We start from the raw sequence: 16,573 nt of genomic DNA, 5'->3' as shown, positions 1-16,573 counted from the left end.
GCTGTTAAGTGTCAATATATTTAAAAAAAAATAGACGAAAGTAAAATAGAAATAAATGGTACCAGGTACTGAGAAATATCTAATGTTGATTTTGATATAATGATATGAAATACCTTTTATTCTAACAAATATTTCTCGATTTTGTTGCCGTTAGAACAGTTTTGAACAAATTCTATACTTTCAGAAAAAACTAAATAAATTAATAAAGTTACCACAGTTTTGTAGAATTTAAGCGAACTTTAAAATATTAGACAGGATACCAGAAAATCATAATAAACAATTCTAAATCTTAAAGGAAAACAATTGAAAACTGCTATCAACCTTAGCAATCAAAATAGAATAATTTTAAACTAATAAATCGAAATTTCACTAAGAAACAGTTACATAAGATTCTAAAGCAAGTGCGGACGTTCATTCATTCATCATCCTTAAAACCGGGAGGTAGAATAGATTAATTAGATTTTAACAAAGAACATGTGCCGACGACGGTTCTCAGTCATCCAACGTTATTATTAACGACGTATCTGCCATTGATATGCGCCGTAACCAGATTGAGTTAACTAACAAAAGCTGCTACTAATATATTATTAAACTGCTAGGAAAACTGTTTACTAACGCATTCGATATTCAAATCTTTCCCCGAGAGATGCTAATCGACAAAGTGAAATTGAATTGGATAGTTTCTCTTTGGGTTGTAACTTAGTTTCGTTTGCTTACTTGAATGGAATATCTTTAAACGTACTAACGGAATATGAAACCTATTACTTAGATGCCCTTATTATAATGTTTATGAGTTGAAATTTATTTTAGTAATTAGTATAGTTTTAGTTTTGTTGTCTTCAAACACCAATAGTTTAATTGAAGTGTTATCGTTTTCTTAATTCTTTTATTACTTTATTTAAATTATTTTTTTAGTAAACCTTACAAAATTTCAAGGTTATAAAAACAAATAATAGTAATTTAAAATGTATTATAAAAATATAGTGCAGCACTAGCAAAATAGTGAATCCCATGAATCAAGCAACCAGTGGTCAGGGCTACAAAGGAAGGAACCTCCTGACAATGTTCGCGGTTTTGTATAATAACTGTCCTTTATATCGGACCCTTACTCCAACTGTTTAGCGAGGGTTTCATAAGGTATTTAGTCGATGCTCTTCGCTTAGTACATTTATTGTTGCTTTTATTATTTCTACTTGTAAAGAAACATCATCATTCCGAAAATTATATTGTTGGTCTCTATTGATTATTAAGTTTATATCTGAAATCTCACTCCTGATTATGTAGCTCTTAGTGAAAAATTTGTGTCTGCAAAAAATGCAGAATTTTAACGTCATGATCATTTTATTAATCGCCCGCCGTGAACAACGTTCTACGATGAAACTAAAAAATAAATATTTTTAATCCATCGCTATCATTAAAACGTATGAGCGTAGCTGTGCCCCGAAAATCAGCGTCGGTTCGTTTAGTTGACAAATCGCTTGCGGTGCGTTTAACTCCCCCTGTACCCCGCTACCAACGACCCTGTCCCCCCTTTATCGCCTACTATTTATTCAGTGTACGGAGATTAAAAAGCTGCCATCGTATTTCCTGGCCATCGTGTCCGCGGCCTCTCATTTTATTGGCCTCTTCAAGCCTAATTAAAATATACTGACATTTTCGATGGTACTCGTGTACTCCTATTCACGGTTGAGATTTATCCGCTTTTTATTTTGGTGTTGTTTACAGCTTTTAGAGTTCATTTTTTGATGTTTTTGATTTTGTTACAGGATGATTTAATGATTTAAGTTTGGTTTCGAACCTCGAATAGAATTGAAGAATTAAGATTTTTATTTGGCTACAATATTTTATTCCACCTATTTGTAATGCTCTTCATTCCCATACCTAAAAGATAGAAATTGTGGTTCCTTCATTACCATTGTGGTAGACCCACTTTATGCTTTAATTGCTGTTACTGCTTTAATTTTGACTGTTTTGAAAGAAATTCCATCGTTACCCCATTTTAATAAAGTACTAGCAGTAAACTTGGAATTTGTAAGATATTTATTTATGATATATTAATTTTAAAATGATAAATGTTCAGGTCTCAATACATAGACACTAAAAAATACAAACGATTCGCTTTAAACCTCCATTAAAGTGTTGTTGAAACGATTGCATGATCATAGGGCGAAACATAAATCATGTAATTCGAACAATTTTCACCACGCAGCGGCTATATTTGCCGATTTAAATCCAAACTCTATTTAGTGATGTGATAAATAATTGGCTCTAGGATATTTAAAAAAAGATTTAAAAAAAGTCGAGCACGTAAACAAAATTTCATATACCAACATAACTTTGGTCTCTACCATATTGGATGGTTGTTTTGGTGTACTTAAAAGAGAGGAGTCAGGTGAAATAATTTTAAGTCATATTTGTACCTTAATCTTTTCGCTTCAGTAATTTCATTCGTCTTTCTCTAAAGAAGTATAAGTTCAAAAATATATCTATTTTACTTTAAGGACATAGTGTAATATTAAAAAAAAATTTTTGTTATAAAATATCATTAAAAATTAAAGCACAAAATTTTGAAACTGTGTACAAGTTAGAAATGTGTCTAATCTAATAAAAGTAAAGCTATGCGTTTTGCTGTCCCATCACTATAGTGCAAAAACGCTCGATAAACGATGCTTTCGGAAGTTGTAAAGTACGGAATAAATATATCAATGGGAAAGCGAATAAATTATGCTGGTTCTACACGAAACGTCCGCTGTGGTTAGATTTTTGTTGTGTGGTTTAAAATTAATGAGGATCGAGTAACATAAATAAAATATTATGTTACCGCCAATTTGAAAATGTCACGTACATTTTTGTTACCGAGCTGTCCTTATCACATTTATATAACATTTTAAGGAACGCACGTTTGGTAACTCTATGAAAGTTTAAGTACTATAAATAAATATTACTTCGATGTCACGTTTGTCCACTAAAATAATATTTTCATTACTTTACGAAATACAAGGGATTTTCATTATTAATGAAAGTTCTCGCAACTTTCACGACTTGGCAACGGATATATGTAAAAAAAATTGTGTCGAACTTTTGCATATTTATATAACTTATTCCTGAAATACGTACGTGTTTATTGAGGTAATTTTTTATTTAAAAATACTTTCAATTCAGATACCATCTCGACTTAGATTGCAATGTGGGAATTTTACATAAAAACAAAAATAATTATGTTTAAGATAACACCCCTAAAAATGTGATAAATTGACACAACCCTGAAACATCAGTTTAAACCCCATTACAAATGTTATTCAATTTATCAAAGTCTGAATACTTCACGTGTTCAACAATTGCTATTCAAATTTGACCTTTGAAAAGTTTCGGCCCAAATTTAACACCTTGCGCCACGCCTGACTTCAGCATAGCTTTTAGAACATTCGAAATGGTTTAGCTCTGACACCGGTGGAGATACCGAGCGCAATAATTGCAATCAAACGACATGCGATGCGGCGAGCTCTACAATACTACGAATGCGGCGAAAAGTTAATTCTGAAAAGTTTATTAGACGGGGCTCGGTTCGTGGCGGACGCAAAAAAAAACGCGATTTTGCTGCTATCGAGTTGTGCTTTGCCCTGATTTTTTTGAAGGTCTACCCACGTTAGCCGATTTAAAGGCAGCTAATTATGTGTTTTCTTTTATTTTCCTTTTGACGAGGCTTTAACCGAGCTTATAATTATGAAGTTACTTTCTTTGGTTCAATTTTATTGTGAAACTGTTACATTTGAAGCGCCTGTAGCTTAATAGAGGAAAGATTCAGACATGTTATTGTTACAATTTCGAATCCCGCCGACTGTTTTTATGAACTAAATCCTTGCGCAAGTCTAGAACTTAGTTGGGACAGAAATTTCTTGATCGATTTAAATAAATAAATTTAATGATACGAACAGCGAAGAAAATCTAACTTGCAAAGACAGTAGCACATGACAATATTCCCATTATGTACAAAGTGCTTTTATTGAGTCATTATTGATTTCCAGGTAAACTTGTTGAGTGAGACAATAATTTATACTGTATAACTTAGTCGAAATGACCTTTTGTAAGAAACAATGTTTTACTTATTACTATAAGACAGAGTTTTCAATGCTTAAAAACGTGGTATTCTGGTTTTTGGTACAGATTGTCTGGATGCATATTAATGCATGCATTATAATTCCATAAAAAGGAAGAATATTAAACATGTAAAATAATAAATTGCAAACCAAATTATATATATTCATAGACCATACTATAAAAGTAAAAATTTTAGTTCAAATCAAACCTAATTTAATTCCATATTCCGATATGTTACAATCAACGCTCAATGTAACAGAGCGCCTTCAATTTCCATTAAAGGCCATAATTAAATGAAAATATATGCATAGTAAGTTACAATAACGCTGCATGCTAATGTCCCATTACTTACAGTTCATGTCTTGTCATTTTAATTGATATCTCTATGACTATAAATCTATCAAAATTCATGACACCATGTTATCAATATGACATTCTACTTTTCAAAGAAAGAATTGTAGTTCCACACTAATGCAAAATTAGTAATAGAATAAAAGAATAACTATAAGAGTACGGTAACAAAATACTTAGTACAATGCAAAGTTTTGTTGTACCATTAGCGAATTTTTTTCAACTAAGATGTTCTTCTCCTTACTGGACTCTTTTCCCCTAATTTACGATGAAAGTTTATTGAATAATGTCCACTGTATAACAATGCATAATCTTCAAAACAAGATTTAAAATAACTGTTAACTCTTAAGAATAGAGAATTTGGATAGTATATAAATGAAGAGATGGAAAAAAACATGCCTCCCCGGTGAAACTGTAAATGCCTCCTCAAGGCAAACTGTGACTACTCAGTCCCAAAAAAAATGAAAAACATCTTAATATAACTTATTACTTTTAGATCTTATACAAAAAAAAAATCATTAAATACTTTCATATAGTGCATGAATAACTTTATACTTGTATATATTTCTTCGTACATTTGAAAACCTTGCAAAAAATCCGAGCACATAATATAGCGAAGCAAGGGCGTTAGTGAAGGCAAGTCATTTGTCATAGCAATCGCAATTCATTCAGGTATACGTAATTACTCAGCGGGACGGGACGGCACTAATTTATGAATAAATATGAAAAATGTTCAAGTTGAAGGATCTATTTAAAACTCTTCCAATGGAAGGGTGCAATTAGCTTTGAAGCATAACTTAGTACGGTAACGTGAAAATATAATTACATATTCTAGGAACTAAGAGTTTAGTAATGAAATTATTGTCAGATGCCATCATTAGTACATTGGAGTACTAGCTGTCGCACGCGACTCCATCCGTGTGGAATTTAAAAAAAAAAACTTAGTAGCTAGTAGTTCCAGATTATGTTCTACGTCTATGCCAAATTTCATCGAGATCATTTTAGCCGTTCTATAGATGCTTTCTAACAAACATCCATCCATCTATACATTCAAACATTCTTATTTATAATATTAGTAAGATTTGTAATTTAACTAGCTACACAATTAATGGCTTTGATGGATATATTAATAATGGGTAGAGTTTTAGAGTAATACCAGAGGATAAGTAATGGATAAAAGAAGAAATAAAAATCTAGATCGTTAACAGTTATTCGATGATGATTGACACTACAAGACATCAAAAGAACGTGGAGGTTTGTTAGTAACTTTATTCGTGAAAACAGTAGAAATAGTAGGAAAGAAGGCAAACATATTGGTAGCTCTTTGTTCAGTAGCATTATTATCAGAATTTAATCGCTTGCGTTTTTCAAATCAACTTAATGAAGAGAAAAGTAAATTAAGAAACTTGCATAACAAAATTATAGCAAATAATAATAAATCGTATGCATCTGAAACCGGGTTACAAATAGTTAAAACTTGCATAATTTTTGTTTCAAAATTTTTTACAGATCGGAACCGCGATGACTTTCATTAAATGCTTCCAATTAAAAGAAACTTTGTTAACGAGGAACATTAAATATGCACTTTTAACCGGGCCATCTCGAGTCCGCTATCAATTAGTGAGGACGGCTCTCGAGTGGAATCCGAAACCGGAGGTGCATGCCCTGCATACAGATCCCATATCGATCCGCGGACCAATTTGTTACGAGACGTTGAAATTTGGAAGCACTCATAGATAAATGCATGGATTTCAAAATGTATGTAAAAGTTGTAGACGAAAATGTAATTGTTAACCAATAAACCATATAATAACGTATCAGAGAAGAAAAAGCACATGACACCATAATTCAAAAAATCGTTCATTTAAGCTGAACAGATATCAAATTGCTTCGTAGAAAATAATACGTACTATATTACATTTAAAAGTTTTCAGTACCTTTTACATTAATATCTAATGCTTAATAAATTTGCAGTAAGTGCATTTTAAGAAGAATTTAATAGTCAAAATTTCACAAAAGGCCATTTAGTGACTGGATGACCAAATCCAGACGTAGGGACCGCTAACGACATCTGTCTAGCCGCACGCACCCCTCTAGATCGCAAATTTAGAATATAATAGGGGAGTTGGTACGATATACACAATAATTACTATAACACACTATGATAAAGTAATAAATATTTATAAGTATAAATTGCTTTTATTTATTCTAGCTTTATTCTTAAGAATGAGAGGGACAAAAATAGTTAAGCTACCAACGAACCTACAGAAACTCAAATGCTGGCCATTGATTTGTCTACACTACGAATATTATCCTGTATATCTGATATCACTAGCTAGGGGTGTCGAAGAGTCTGAATTATTCCTGGAACACTTTATTAAAACGGCTCGAATTCGGATGACTGACTTTTCAATTCGCGTAGCAACGAATTTTTCGCCACGAACAACAAACACGACACTTGGGAATTGTAGCGCAGTGTTTGTTTATTTTATAAAACAGTCTAGTTGTTTCAATGTTGTTTTAACGCATTTTTTGTGAAGATAAATTAAAATACTGTAAGCCATGCTCAAAATTTCTGCTTATTTTCAAAATAGCATCGTTATAATATTATCTTCCCACTAGAAATAAATAATGGCGTTCAAATTTTGTTCAAGCGGTGTTAAATTCCGATTGGTTTTTTCAGCAACAACTTAGACTTGCCAGGTCGAAAAAAAATATTTTAAATCAAATGACTAATAATGTTTAAATTAGTCTAACTATTTATTGTAGTAGAATCTTAAATAACAATATACCTAAAAATTTGAATATGCGCGTAACCTCAACGATGCAACGCAATAACTGCAACACAGACTTCTTTAAGCGTCCACTCCATATTTAAAAATGAGTAAAATTGTAATAAAAAGTATACAGTTTCATTTTCATGGACAATTCGAAATTCGAATTCAATAAACTATTTTGTGGCCAGCATTCTAAAAGAAAAGTTTTTACTGTGTGACAATACTTATGACCTGACTGTGTATATAGTACGAGTAAAATTGGGACTGAGGTGTATAAACCTGTTTAAAATAAAAATCATTAAACACAGTTTCTATTTCTCAATTTAAATCACTATATATATATTTTAATCATTGAATTTTGAAACATGTTTCAACTAAAGCACCAAATTTTAAATTTTGATAATAATTATGAGTTAAAAATATTTATGAGCTGACAAAAAATTTCATTACATTAAAGCACTTCCTGTCCGGGGAAGTCCGGGCTATAGGGGCCCGCTTGTCGTAATTTGTGGGCGGTTTAGTCCCGGAGCCGGACATTATTTGCCGACGTCGTCACAACCCTGATCCCCTCCCTGCTCACCCCGCACGGCTTATTTGTACAGCTTGATTTATATAGCGCGGTTCGGAAAACGGGATTGCGAGATCGATTTTTATTAGCTTGAATTTTAAGACATCATATTTCATGGAGTGATCAAATTACATTGAAACGTTACTTAAAACGCTAGTTAAAGTGAAAGACATGGCCTGAAGAGCGCACTAGTTATGACGCGCAGAGTTGTAGCGCAAATGCATTTTATTTTATTTTACTTTCAAATATCTTTCAGTGGTTCCTACGATTATTATCATAATAAACCAACATTGTTACATCAACTATCATACTGAAATAGCGCAATGACTTGCGCCTTCTAGATGTAAAAAAACATTAATACTTTCTGGCAATGCAAATAAAACTTTATTTATATTAACCTAAAATCGACTTCACCTTGACGAAGAAACGATTGATCACACGTCTCCGGGGGCTCGAAGACAGCGATAGATGTATTCAAATGGAGATCGTTAGATACGATCTGCGGACTTTGAATTAGATTCATAGCATCGCTTCGATTTATTTGATGGTAACTTATGAGCCGTGGCTTGCTTCTTGATGTTGGAACTTCTACTGGTAACTGAATATCTACTATTGTGACAATTTAGTTTATATTATAGTCAATGTTTTTATCTCACTTTTAAAGGTATGGCCGGAAAGTATGACCAAGAACAGGGGTTTGCAAAGGTGTCGATATTGAACTTAAAGCATTGCTAATTCTCACACTGTTTTCTTGTAATGACCTAAGTCAGAATGAATAATAATAATAATAATTAAGTAGGTAATTTGGCCATGGAGGGTTTGAGGTAACAGTTTACTTTGGAAAAGGGGTCACTTGTCCAAAATATTTTGGGGATCCCTGGCCTAGAATAAATGAAACAAACTCCCAAATACTCAACAAAGCATTTCAAGAGTACTGTAATTAGAAAATCTTCAATAAAATGCATTTCATATCAAATTGAATGCAATTTGTTCAACAATTCATTTGTTCGCATTAAAATGCACGACGCGTTAACATCGGGGGCGAGTGGCAAGAGGCAAGGGACGAGTGGAGAGGGACGGGGGCAATCAAATCTGCCGGCGAACAGCGGCGAGCGCGCACTCTAATTGATTGCTGATGGCGAAGCTCTAAACTTTACACTCATATTACTAATTTACAATCGAATCAAGACTTTGTACAAACTCTTCAAATAAACACTTTGATTTTATATTAAATCAAGGATGTTACTTGATTTTAATTTCACTATTATTCAGTGTACAGATGGCTGTTTTTAATGTGTAAATAAAAATAACATTTGAAAATAGGAAAATGGTTAGTATAGTAATGCAATTATATGAGTGCTAACTGTTTCTCTCTCTTTGGCTACTTCACATCAGAGGAGTCTTAAAGAGCCCATTAATAAGTTATAGCACATATCATTTTTACTTTAAAAAAGTGAATTACAAGTTCTTCCATTTTTTCACTACGTTGTGAACATAAAAAAATATTTATGGCACTCGAAGCGCATATATCAATTACATGCGACCTCGTTCATTGCAAAAGAGCTGGCGATGCGAGCTCAACGAAGTACGTAGCCCGTCTCTGTGCTGTACGAATTTAAGAATAGGTTTGTCAAGTGCGCCGGCAAACTGGAATATCGCTGGGGCGTTTGTCGTACCAAAAGGTAGTCTGCGCACGTGTGATATCCACTCAAATGCAATCGCCGAGACGACCTAAATCCTCTTGCAGTGATAGATGGGACGGGAAAACAAATTTTACTAGTTTACTTAATAATAATACAAGATACCTTTTGTAGCAACAAAAAATATGAAGAAATCTTAAAAAAATATTGGGGTATAAATTTTAAGGTGAAAGGTAGAAATAATGACACTAAAAAAAATCAAAAAAGAAAGTAGAGATGAAAGAACCTTACACATTTATTGATAAAGTAAATTTATTGTAGGTCAGTGAATTTTACCACAAAATGATATGTGAAGTGATGAAATAATAATTATTTAAATCAATTTTTTAGTAAATATTTTGAAAATCTAGTTTTTATACTTTCTCACAATTTTATTCCTTTTTGACCTTACATCGTACTTGACTAACTCACAGAAAACATTGTTTTAAGTACTAGAGATGTGAAGCAGGTTAACAAGCTTTCTTACTTTGTGGCTCCCTTACCTCTTGTTGTTTTGAAGCTTCCACAATAGCATTTTGTGTTATCTTTTTAAATCTAATTAAAGGTAAAAGTGTAAAAATGTTAATTATTAAATAAAACAGTTGATGAAAAATATTTTTTTTTAACTGTTTTATTTTAAAATTTCGAATTAACCCAATTATTACAAATATACTTAGAGAAGAGTATGCACAAATGATGACTGTTCAAAATTGAAATTAAACACAACAACATAATATTATTATTATTTTAAATACGTATCTGATAGTACAAATAAAATAAACGAAACATTTTGGTACATATGAGAATCAAAAGTCTGAAATCACTTCCACTCCATAAAGAGCCACTTTTAAAATGCTCGAAGCATCTCAAGCGGTCCATCTATTTGAATAATTCCAAGCTTCCGTAACAAAAGAAATATCAGCGGTTGTTCTGAAGACTAAACGGGATCCAGTGGTGAGATTTCAAATAACAATGAGCCTTCGAAGCCAACTACAATGAAGACATTTTTCATTATACTTGCGAATTAAAATCGGGACAGCTCATCGTGGATTGTACCAAAAGTATTCTTACATTTAATAAAAAGACTTGGTGATCTTTTACACGCTGACTTTCTTCTCGGAATAATATTTTTTTAGTTATAAAAATTAAGTTACCTTTTTATGTCCTATATAATTTAAAAAAAAAAAAAACGTAGACAAATTTCTTTTTTAACTCTTAGATTCATCATCATCAGCTCACTATACGTCCCCACCGAGGGGCTCGGAGCCTTTATGTTGTCGAAAATCGAAAAACACATTGGTACATGGCGGGATTCGAACCCACGACCTGCAGATTGCAAGTCAAATGCTTAATCCCTGATCCAACGATGCTCTCTTAGATTAAGCAATCTAAAACCAGAAAACAAAATAAATCTAACAATTGTGTAAGTATAATTTTCAGACACCTCACATTGTATTTGATAGTTTTATTTTTGTCGCATAAATTTTTATATCGACACATGTAGTACTCGAACCACAAGACGTAGAAAGATAAAAATTCACACCACTTCTAGAATTAATAGTGACGGAATACGACAGTTCGTAGCGATGGTCAATCGTAATCGATTCTCATTCGTCAGCTCTAATTCCAATCTTCTATCTCCATCAGACTAATCGTCGCGATAAATACAGTATACGAGAAACGATTCATGAATCGAGTGATTTACAGAGAATTAGCTCGTCATGTCCGTTGGAGCCCGCGTTAGCCCGCGCCTCGGCCGATCCGGCCTCGAGTAGACGTAATCGGTATTGGCCGATCACTCGCTCGTTAGTGGTGGACGCGGCCCATTAAGCCGGACATTGCATTTTGAATCTTAATCCGATAAACGTAAGATAAAATATAAAATGAATTAAATTGAATGAAGAAATTTTATAGTTTTAATTATTAATATAACTCCACGTATATCTATGGGTTTCCGACGTATAAATTTAAAGATTGAATCTTAAAGAACTAAACGGTAAAATAAGATAATTTCAGACTCGAATTATATTATGTAAATTTTTGCATGAATACATAAGCTTATTAAGCATAACTTTACGCAACTAATAAAACAAAAAAAATCCGCAAACATCGAAAATATTACCAAAATTTCATTCCCGCACGCACTTGACCGATTTTAACTTTATCTCATAAAAAAGGAGGTCCCGAGTGATATATTTCAGTCCTCGGAAAGCCATTTGAGGAGTTTTCAGAACTCCGCCACTTTTACCCTTCGCCCATAAAACTGGCTAAGTTCGCTTCAATATAATTGCCACGTTTTGTGACACCGAGCAACTTTTTACAAGACCTATTTATCAGACTTCGCCCGGGGCGTTGCTTACGTCCCCAGTCCTTTTAATCTTACATTACAACTGTGTTTGCGGCTATATTTCATTAATTAGACTCTATTTAAACAGTTTGCATTGTAGTCTAAACTTCTATGTACAATATATTTATGTATTTTTTATTTATATTTTCATTTTAACTTATGTAAATAAAAATCCTTATCATGAATTAAGCCAATTTTAGAATTAACTCGGACTGCCACAAACGATTTCAGTATATATCATTTTTTTTAATATCAAAGAGTTACAAAAACCGATGTCAAAAACACAATATGCAAACATGCCCTTAGGGTATGTCGAGAAATTACTTTTACAACCATATTAAAATAAATTAGGTACACTGGAGAAGACAGATGTGAACTTTTTTAATTCTTTGAATGATAGAAGCTTATTATATTTTAAACATATAAAATTAATAAATAAACAAAAAGCTGTAACCGCGAATTTTGTTATTATTGCTTGTTTCTCTTCACCGACTTTATAGCTCATAACGATTCGATTTATTACGATACTTTGACGCTAAGCTTCGTGGTGAGAGAACGTAACTCAACGCTAAAATAATTTCAGTTTTTTAAATTACTTCTAGTTTTGTTACAGTTCCTATTGAACTTAGATCCATATCGAGCGTGACTGTACACAAACTTTCAACGGAATTAATTCAAACAGTCACAAATCTAAAAAAATTGCTTTCGCTTGAATTAATAAAGTCGTTAAGTGCGATCATTATTTAAAGCAAAAAAAAAAAAGTTTTCTAAACTCCAATACCTAATATTGTGAAAACTCAGGCAATGGATATAAATAAACATGTTGCAATAGATAAAATATTGTATAAGTTTTACGGCACTCCATTTTCACCCTAAACTATCTTCACCTGGCTTTTTACTTTAACTTGTCAAATATCAAATGCAACTTATCAAGCCGAAAAAAAAAATTAAAGCAAACCACAGCGATGGTAATATAATTATTTAGTACACACAATAGGAACAGACATCCAATATTTAACTGGACTAAAATAAATGAGTCCTTCGAGCCGGATCTACACCAACGAGTTAAAGACCATATAATGTTGACATTGTTATAATTGTTGTTGCAACACATTGACAATCTAAATCCACCGAAGCGTGTAACGACCACTTAAGGGTGTGTGAAATGAAGACAGATCAACGCTTACTATTGCGTATCCCCTCAAATCCATACTAATACATGATGTTAATGTATTAAATATGTGTTTGATGTATAATTATCTAATGGGCAGCCTTCAATTGCCTGGATCAGATCAAATGAACGGGATCAAGTCAATAGAGCAATGCTCGCAGCTGTAGCGCTAATGATCCTGATAATTAATATTACGGACTGATTAATTAGACAATTCTATGAAATATATCATCTCACTCTATTAGAATTACAGATAATTTACTACGGCTTTAATAACGAAGCATTAAATTTCATAAACAGAATATTAAGCCTATTTTTGTAGCAGTACATCAATTTAATCAACTAGTAACAAACCATCTAAGAAAAAACATGAGACAATGAAATGAACTACTAAAGTGTATTATTCGTTTAGTATTAGAAAAGATTCCTTTGATGGATCCAAATAACTCGGAAGATTGAATAATTCAAAATATGTAGTAGATTTTTTCTTGGATGAAATGCTAATAGATAATCCAACTAAGATGATAAAAATATATTAAGAGGAATGTATTTTTGTTATACGTTATGAAAGCTCAGAGTACGATTAGTTATTTACTGATAACAAAATAAGTGTGCGAACTTTCCGCCCGTACAAAGTCTAACTACCTATAAATTCTATTTATTACTCCGATGAGCTCAAAGTGGAAGATTTAATGTGAAAAATCCGGTACCAAAACCGTAAACTGCTAAAACTAACTTACAACCACGATCCGTATTAAATTTTAAACTAACGACTCAGATCCGCGGCCGCATCGGTATTCTACAAGTACACTGCGTCCTCATAAAGAGTTAATATTTCAGCGGTGCAGACAAAGCGAGCAGTAGTCATGGTCGAAGTTTTAATTTGCTTAAACTTGTTACAAGTTGGAACGGGTCCCTAGTTGGGCGCCAAATTAGGTACGGCCGAGGACGAAAGTAGGAAGACGTAATACTGATAGTTTAATCCATGTTCTTGCGGATACATTTTTCGTTTAGTATTCCGATTGTGAATTTACTACATCTTTCTTATACTTTGCAATGTATCACATTAATATGCATGGCCATTTAAACAGATAATTTTAATTCTGGAAAAGCATTAAAGTTATTTTTCTTTTATTTTATCCTCGTTGAACTTCTCATCGTTTAAAACACGATTCAATTACGTACTTCGTTTTAATTACGATTTAATTACGTAGTTTCGTTAAAAATTAAAAAGAAAATTAAAAGTAAAAAATGACTTACCGAATTTTGACTTCCTTTGATTGCCATTCCGTGTGTTTGTCGAAGCTGATGAGTATTGCAGCGATTTCCTGAAACAAATAACAAAAACTTAAAGAATTACTACGTTTCATATCTATACTTGCGACTATCTATTTTACTCTTCCTCTTCTTTCCTTGATAGAAAACGATGATAATAAGACTTAAATTAGAATTCCGAACCCTAAACAACAAACGGAACATAGAAAACATCTCCTTCACGCTTGACTTCTCAAAGTTATGGTGATATCTATTAACAAGTCCATTCAGTAATAGATGTTATCTCTCACTTCACTTAAAATATAACTATGTAAGTATATATATAATAATGTAAAACAAAAGTATATAGGTTAAACGTAATTTTGCAAACAATCAAAAGCGTTGACAACGCTATTTAATAAATCTCACACACGGTAATAAATTACATAGTCTTCCATTTGTTCGCACTCGCAGCGGGATTTCATACGCCTTTCTCTGTTTGTCCTTTAATTGAACAACGGTCGCTGTATGCATTATAAATGAAATCCACATTTTTTTTCTCGTATCTAGAAACCAAACATGTTGGAAATTCCATGTTAAATTTATAAACAAGCTGGGACCTCTTGCCCCTTAGATTTATCGCCGGGCGTGTAATCCAAGCGCGGGGCGGCATACTTAAGTAGCTTGAATTAGTTAAAGAAGTGCCATTTGGTACGTTCCGAACCAGGAAGCGTTCACCCGGCTGTCCGCGCAGTGTTTGGGGAATTGGATTTTGGTTTCAACACATATCCAACTTTGAAATGGGTAAGGTGTTTATGAATGGATTTACCTTTCTCGGTGTAAATTGAACAGATACTAAAACATATTTATATAAATACAACGTCCCCATATATAACTTATTTTACATTAGTTTCATTATTTCTGTGCTATTGATCTTATATTAACAAGCTTTTACCCGCGACTCCATCTGCGCGGAATAAAAAAACACATGATAAAAAAGTTCCTATGTCCGTCTCCTCGTTCTAAGCTACCTCCCCATCAATTTTCAGCTAAATCAGTTCGACCGATCTTGAGTTATAAATAGTGTAACTAACACGACTTTCTTTTATATATATAGATTTAAATATTTCGAACACCATATAATTTTCGTTATGTAAGTGGCATATTTTTGTGCAAACTTTTTATGGACAATACTCATTGGAACAGTAAGAGCTTGCTTATAAATCACAGAGCGCGTTGGGCTTACATTATTACTGTCAACACTCTCCGTCTGTCTACTTCAGCCTCCAACACAAATGATATACTCAATTACTCATAAACAACACCGCCACAAGAGCCCTTCTAAATAATACACACAAGCCACCGTTAAATTATGAACAAAACGTATTCTTTGCATAACAAATTCGTTTGTCGCACAACCTTTTTTTATCTGTGTGCTATAAAATAAAATTGTTCGTGCTCTACATCTGGGTCTATTATATGATTTTCTATTTCATATGACAAACTTACTTCACCGTTTTAGGAAATTACAGTAGAAATATTTAAAGATCAACATCACCATAATTTTCTTGTCCTTTTCCCTATAGATGTTCGTCATAGTACGTACTACTTTGATCACTGTCAGCTGTCATATCTGAATTCAATGCCTTTTAACGCATATCCTCTTTCATAAAAACTACCCATATATCTTCCTATACCTTTGTCTATACCTACCCACAACCTCGTGAAATATTAAAAGACGGTAAATTAATTATAACTATTATGCTTACTTATTGAAGCAGATTTCAGAGAAAAGTTAAGGTTAAATGAATTCGAACTTCTAACCAAACTAACGGAAAACTTATTTGATATGCGGGAGCAATTCAGATGCTTACGGTTCATGCCCATGCATGAATTAACTGACGGCCCACACAAGCTTGTAACAGCCTGTAACACAATCTGAAACTAAAATACATCTAATTGAACAACGAACGCCCACATCAACAATTATTCATATTTGCAAAGTCCTCGACGTAAGCCCTCATACAAATATTTGTCTAAATAGTTTTGGGCCAATCGGAAATCTTATCTCAGAAATATGTTATTGCCAATGGGCATATTGTTAAATGAACTGTGCGAAAGGGCTTAAAGTTTCTGGCGTAGGTTACTCTTTGGTTTTCTATAAAAAAAGTAATCTAGCTTGGATTTTAGAGTCTACACATTAGATAATAGAAGTTCCCTGTGAAAACACCGATGATCATGTCGACCGCACTTTAAATAAAATTGCTGTTTAATGATGTAATTAAAAAAGGGCGGCAGACGCGACACCGTGACTTCAAACCATAATAA

General features: G+C 32.9%; 1 protein-coding gene across 1 annotated transcript in view; it reads right to left on the bottom strand.

Moving 5' to 3' along the window:
* The window catches only part of LOC106709231 (calmodulin-binding transcription activator 2), a 111,789-nt gene that overhangs the window by 38,222 nt on the left and 56,994 nt on the right, over positions 1-16,573 (bottom strand). Inside the window, exon 3 of the mRNA XM_045680408.1 lies at positions 14,252-14,319. The gene's annotated coding sequence lies outside the window, so the exon portion shown is untranslated. The remainder of the gene's footprint in view (positions 1-14,251; positions 14,320-16,573) is intronic.

Source organism: Papilio machaon, chromosome 13, assembly GCF_912999745.1.
Source record: "Papilio machaon chromosome 13, ilPapMach1.1, whole genome shotgun sequence".
NCBI classification, from domain to species: Eukaryota; Metazoa; Arthropoda; class Insecta; order Lepidoptera; family Papilionidae; genus Papilio; species Papilio machaon.
This window is presented reverse-complemented; position numbering and strand designations above follow the sequence as displayed.